The sequence below is a fragment of the Glossina fuscipes genome, unplaced genomic scaffold (genome assembly GCF_014805625.2).
Source record: "Glossina fuscipes isolate IAEA_lab_2018 unplaced genomic scaffold, Yale_Gfus_2 155, whole genome shotgun sequence".
Taxonomy (NCBI): domain Eukaryota; kingdom Metazoa; phylum Arthropoda; class Insecta; order Diptera; family Glossinidae; genus Glossina; species Glossina fuscipes.
The window spans coordinates 239,386-245,673 of record NW_023998498.1 but is presented as its reverse complement, the minus strand read 5'-3'; positions in this window follow the sequence as shown (position 1 = coordinate 245,673).

Genomic DNA, 6,288 nt, shown 5'->3' with positions numbered 1-6,288 from the left:
CCGGCAGATTACAATAATTAAATTTTATTGCCTTAGGGAGGGCTCTCCCTTTGAAGCCAACTTTGATGCTGGTTGTGGGAATCCACTCGTCTTTGTTGTTGGGATTTCTTCTTTGGAAACGGACAGCGGACTTAATCGGGATATCGGATACGGCGTTATTAATTATATCATCGACACTATGTGTGCATGGGATGTTTCGAATAACTCCAAATCTCTCAGTGAACGACCTCGGTATGTACGCTTTTAAATTCTTTTTATTAAATTCATTTTTCGTAACAAAATTTTTGGCATTGGCAGCAGAGCTGAAAAGCAGTTTGGCTCAACCCCTGCTGACAACTTTTAATTCTTTCAAGCCATACATATCAAAATCCTTCAAGTAATCATAGAAATGGAGATTGGAGTCAATATTGATGCGATTTCCTTCTGCGTCCGCGCACGTTTCGACAAAAACGATAAAATTGCAGTTTGAAAGGCAATCGTACAAATTAATCTCGAGATTTGGGGCGGCTGTGGCACCCAAATCAGAGGGCTTGTCGGTAGCCTGTTTACTAGGCGGAATTGAAACGTTTGCGTTAGCTTCCCCGTTATTAGATAAAGGAATATTATTCTCACCCATTTTCGATTTCTTGGTTTGCCCAGTGGCGTTCATGTAAAAATTTTCAAAATTGTCTCTATTAGTAGTTATAAGATCAGACCCAGTCTCCATAGGGAGACGGGCTGATGTTGTTTTGGTTGTTGTCACAGGGAACACAAAAAGAAAAAATCACCAAGAAAAAACCAAAAATAATAATTGGAAACATGTATTTCTTCTTAATTTTTCTCTCACGAGAGATTCCTCCTCCTTCCTTCCTTTTCCTTCTTAAAATTGTTTTCTTTGGTTATTTTATTACTTTATTAAACCTCTTTTCCTTTTTTCAAATTTTTAAAATCTCTTTCTTTCTCTTTTTTTTTTTTTTTTTTTTTTTCACTAACACCGGTAAACACAAAAATTTTCCACCTGCCGTTTGCGGAGATGATGTGTTGTGTCAAGTGTGAATGAATGCAAGTGAGGTTGTGGTCTTTGGACCATAATGTCATTTATAGAGAATGTCCGAAAGGAAAGAAGGAGGAAAAGTCTGGCAACGCTGTCGAGCGGTATAGTCGTATATATTTTGTTTCGGCAATTAATATTTTAATTTTTTGTGAATTTATAATATACTTTGAGAAGAAAGTGAGTGAATTCAAAGTAAAAGAAATATTTTTCCTTTACGCTTTGAATCATTTGATTTTTGCAAACAAAAGTTTTGACCTCTGATATAAATCTCTCTTTTTTCTTCTTCTTTTCTCTCCTTTTCTCTGTTATTTTTTTGCTGTTTGGAGTTTGTGTTGCTATTGATCTCTCGTTACAGTGTCAACCTAACAGAGAAGTTTTGCACAAATTGGTTGATAAATTTTTATGTTCAGGATTTTTTTTAGTGATTTGTGTGTCTGTTCTTCATAATCAACAACTGTCTTTTTGACAGGACATGGAGTGTTTATATACACCTTGTCGGGCGAAATCAGGCCCGGATTCTGATAGATTCGTTTCTTGTTGGCTCTGCGAGCGCTTTGGTCATGCAATGTGTGCCGGTATTCTCGGACGCAGTCTCTGATCCGTCTAAAGGCTTAAGATGGTCATGTCCTGACTGTAGGCAGCGGAACATTGACTTTTATAAACTTTTCACGGAGACCCGTTATGGTTTCTCGGAATTGAGTAGAAATCTCGGCTCCTTGTGGGAAAAGTTTGAGCTCATTAAGTCTAGGTTTGATGAGTGTCGCTTTATTGGACACTCATCTTCTACTCGTAGCGTAGCGTGTGGGACGTCACCTCTGGCTTTCTCCAAATCTAATTCGTTGGTACAAGTTACCGCTCCCTCTAACTCTCAAATGAACAGTAATGTTTCATATATTGCTGAGTCGGTTGGTAGCAAAACAGTTACAAACAAACCGGCAAGTCCATCGGTTTTAAGCTACGCTGAAGTGGCAAGGGTATCTCCGCCCAGAGCCGCCACTCACTCTAATCAAGCGCCATCGATTAAAAGTAATGAAGAGAAAAATAAATCATCCTCTCCTCCTGGCTGTTCGCGTGTGAATGCTGGTCACCAGACTGGGCAAGTCTCACAAGCTGCCGGTACAAGGGCGATAACCCCATCTATATTTTCCCCAACTCGAAACTCTCCTACTGTGAACCCCCCTTCTGTTCCAAATAATGACATTTGCTTGACGGCAGTTCCTCCTATAAAAGCAATATTTGTGTCAAGACTGGCACCTGAAACATCGGTGGATAACATAAAAGGTTATCTGGCGACGAAAGTCCCATCAGTCAACTTAAAGCGTGTTAGCATCTTTTCAAGCTAGGGCAATCTTCTCTTTTAAAATATTAGGTCCGACTGAAAACAGTTATACGTTGTTAAACAAATCACTGTGGCCAGTAGGATCCTCAATTAAGGAATTTATCCCTCGAGATCGTGCCCGTAATACCAAGGCAATAGTCTTGTCGCTTTCAAAAAACTAATTGTTTCTTCAGGCCCACTATTTCTCATTTATTAAAATGTTAGGGGCTTAAATTCGAAACTTCGTTCCACTTTTCTAAATTCAGTGAGCACGGAATTTTTCTGTTTGGCCTTTACTGAAACTTGGCTAAAACCCGATCTTCATTCGTCGGAACTTTTTCATAATTCTTTCCAAGTGTTTAGAAATGATCGAGTGAATCGCATTAGTGGTGGTGTATTAATTGCCATATCTGCGTCAGTCCCGTCCAATTTAATTGAATTTCCCACTTCTCCTGACGTTGAATTTATCGCTATTCGTGCGAATATGCCTGATAAACATCTATTTATAACCTGCTCCTATATTCCCCCGAATTCCGATATCTCCATTAACAGGAAACACGCTTCCCTCATTTGTGGACTGGCCAAGCGGTCTAGACCCACTGATTTGGTCGTTGCGCTGGGTGACTTCAATTTGCCTCAAGTCACTTGGTGTAGCACTGATAACTCTGGCTGTTTGGTTCCTACTTCAACGTCTGATAGGGCTGTTGTGTTCTTTAGTGAATTGTTTGATCATAATTTGGGTCAATATAATCGTACCCCTAATTGTAATGGTAGACTGCTTTGCCAATTTTTCCGAGATTTACGTAAATCGTGTCCACCTTTTAGTTTACCTGAGGATCCTTATCATCCATCAATATGCATTTCCTTTCATCATATTAATGATGGTTTGTTGAAATGCCTTAATGTGCCAAATCAAACTTTTTTAAATAATTATTATGATTTTCATAAAATCAATATTGTATTACTAAAACATCGTCTTTCACAACTGACGCTTGATTTCTCAACCGGTAGTATTGAAAGCTTATTGCCATCGTTCTACAACACATTAAATCTAGCTATTGCTGCATCTGTTCCGATCAAGCATTGTCGACCTCGAAGCAGGTGTCGCCCGTGGTTTAATAAGACAATTAAATATCACAAGAATAGAAAAAACTCGCTGTTCAAAAAATATTCGAAAAGTGGGTCTGCGCTCGACTTTGTCGCTTACTCGGTGGCGAGGCATAGATTTAACTCCCTCAACCATCATTATTACTGCAGATACCTTCAGTTCATTAAATCCTCTCTGTTTGCTAATCCTAAATTCTTCTTTAAATTTGTGAACTCTAAAAGAAAAATTTCCACATATCCCTCTCTCCCTTCTTTTAATGGCTCTGATTCCTCGGATGATTTTGAAATCTCAAATCTATTTGCTGAATATTTCCGACGAAACTTTTCGATTGCTAATTTCGATTTATCAGCAAACTATCCATATCCTATAACTAACTCGGTTTCAATACCTAACTTGGTTATTTCGGAAGATGATATTTTCAAAGGGTTGAGTTCTCTAAAATACAGTTGTTCGCCTGGACCTGATGGAATTCCATCATGTGTACTTAAATCTTGCGCTGTCGAGTTATGTGGTGTGATCTCAAAGATTTTTACATGTCCTTGTATTCAGGTGTTTTCCCTTCATGTTGGAAGAGTAGCTTCCTTATTCCTATCCACAAGAGTGGAAGTAGACAATTTGTTGAGAACTACAGAAGCATAGCCAAGTTGAGTGTTTTGCCCAAGTTGTTCGAGCGTACTGTGACTCAGCATTTGGCCTTTGCCATTAATTCGTATATTTCTCCGCACCTGCACGGCTTTCGTAAAGGGCGATGTAAAGTCACCAACTTGTTAGAGTTTACCTGTCATGTTTTCAAGGCTTTTTTTAGCGGCTCTCGCACAGATGTTATTTACACTGATTTAAGCAAAGCATTTGATATGGTTAACCATAGACTACTTATCTTTAAACTCCAAGCCTCTGGTTTCCCACCCTACTTAGTGAAATGGATAAGCTCTTATCTGCACAATAGATCCTTCAGAGTTTTGTTTAACTCCATCACCTCGGATGAATTCCCCGTTACGTCTGGCGTACCTCAAGGAAGTCACTTAGGTCCTATTTTATTTACTGTATACATTAACGATCTCCCATCGGTGGTTAATTCCAGCCAGATCTTAATGTATGCTGATGATGTGAAACTGTTTTCTTCCTTCTTTGTTGAATCGCAATCACATCAGCTTCAAGGTGATTTGGATAATTTTGTTGCATGGTGCTCTTTGAATCTTCTGAAACTAAATCTGAGTAAATGTAAGGAGCTTTCTTTCTCAAGAAGGAAGTCGTTCATTACTCAGTATTGATTCGCATAAGTTGAAGGACGTAGATACGTTCACAGATTTAGGCGACCTATTTGATTATAGGTTACGTTTCAATTTGCATATGTTAAGCAAAGGTACGTCCGCGCTTGGTTTTATAAAAAGATGGTCCAAAGAGCTTGATGATTCCTTCATTACGAAAAGGCTGTACATGTGTTTGGTTAGACCCATACTCGAGTATGCCTCAGTTGTGTGGTCTCCTTCATGTAGGTGCTATGTAGACTCAATTGAATCTGTTCAAAAGCAATTCTTGTTGTTTGTCCTTAGAAATTTGGGTTGGGATCCGATTGCCTCTCTTCCTCTGTATGAAAATAGGTTGCTTCTGCTGTCCCTACCATCTCTTGAGAAACGTAGATTTGTTCTTGGCGTTTCCTTTCTAATTAAAGTAATAAATGGTGCTATTGACTCGCCTTCATTACTTGGTGAAATAAGCTTTAATGTCCCTAACCGCTTCTCTAGGCACTTTATCTTGGTTAAGCTTAATCAGTGTAAATTTAATTATGAGCTGTTCAATCCGCTCAGAGTCGTTTGCAAGAACCTAAATGACGTCTACTACTTATTCTCGTTATCGGACTCTTTAAAGTCCATTATAGCAACATTGCTTAATACGCGCGATTTACCTATGTCGTATTTAAAATAGCTTTTATCCTTAAAAAGTCGTTATGTTTCGAAAGTGAATTATTTTCAATTTATTATCGGTTGCCAGGCTTATGCATGTTTGCGATGGCTTAGGGGTTCATTTGCAATTTGGTCCTGTACCGGTTATTAGTGTGCTCCTATGCTGATAGTGTACATGCTTTTTTTTCTTTTTCTTTTTTTTTCTTCTTATTTGTTTTATTATGCTTATACTCAATTTTATTGTTAATTAATATAAGTTTTGCATAAAGAGCCAATTGAACTCGACTGTTATTTGTTTAGTTGAGTTTCTAGTATAAGTGAAATAAATAAAAAAAATAAATAAATAAACATAATTATAAAATAATATAATTGGACGTACATAAGATAAGATAAATATATGAAGGTGTGCTGCTTAGCAGTATTATTGATTAAACATTATTAAACATTTTTTGAGAGGAAGCGGCCATCAAACGTTGCACTTGAATTGACATTATAACTAAACTATAACCGTTTCAAGTGCCAGATCATAGTAAGAAAGAACGTCTCCTCATTAGTTATTCCAACCCTACGGAATTCATTGTAGTACATGCACATATGTTAGGCACACAAATAATATCTAAAACGTTTGCTTTGCATCAGGATGCGTAGCGTGTAGCCCAGGAGCTGACTGCAGTCAACATTAGAAATTTTTTACTCTAACATTTTTGTTGAGATCAGCTATCGTTAATTCAGGTTTTTGCTCATTCTTAAGTTTAATTTTCAAAGGGTACTCCGAGATGATTTTTCATTAATAATGGGGAGGTTAGAACACAATTTTCCAATTTCTTTCACTTTCGCTACAGACAATTCATGCAGGTTGCTGCTACACACATTACATATCCCCTTGTACGTCTCCTGAATAGTTTTATACAATTTTTATAGGCGT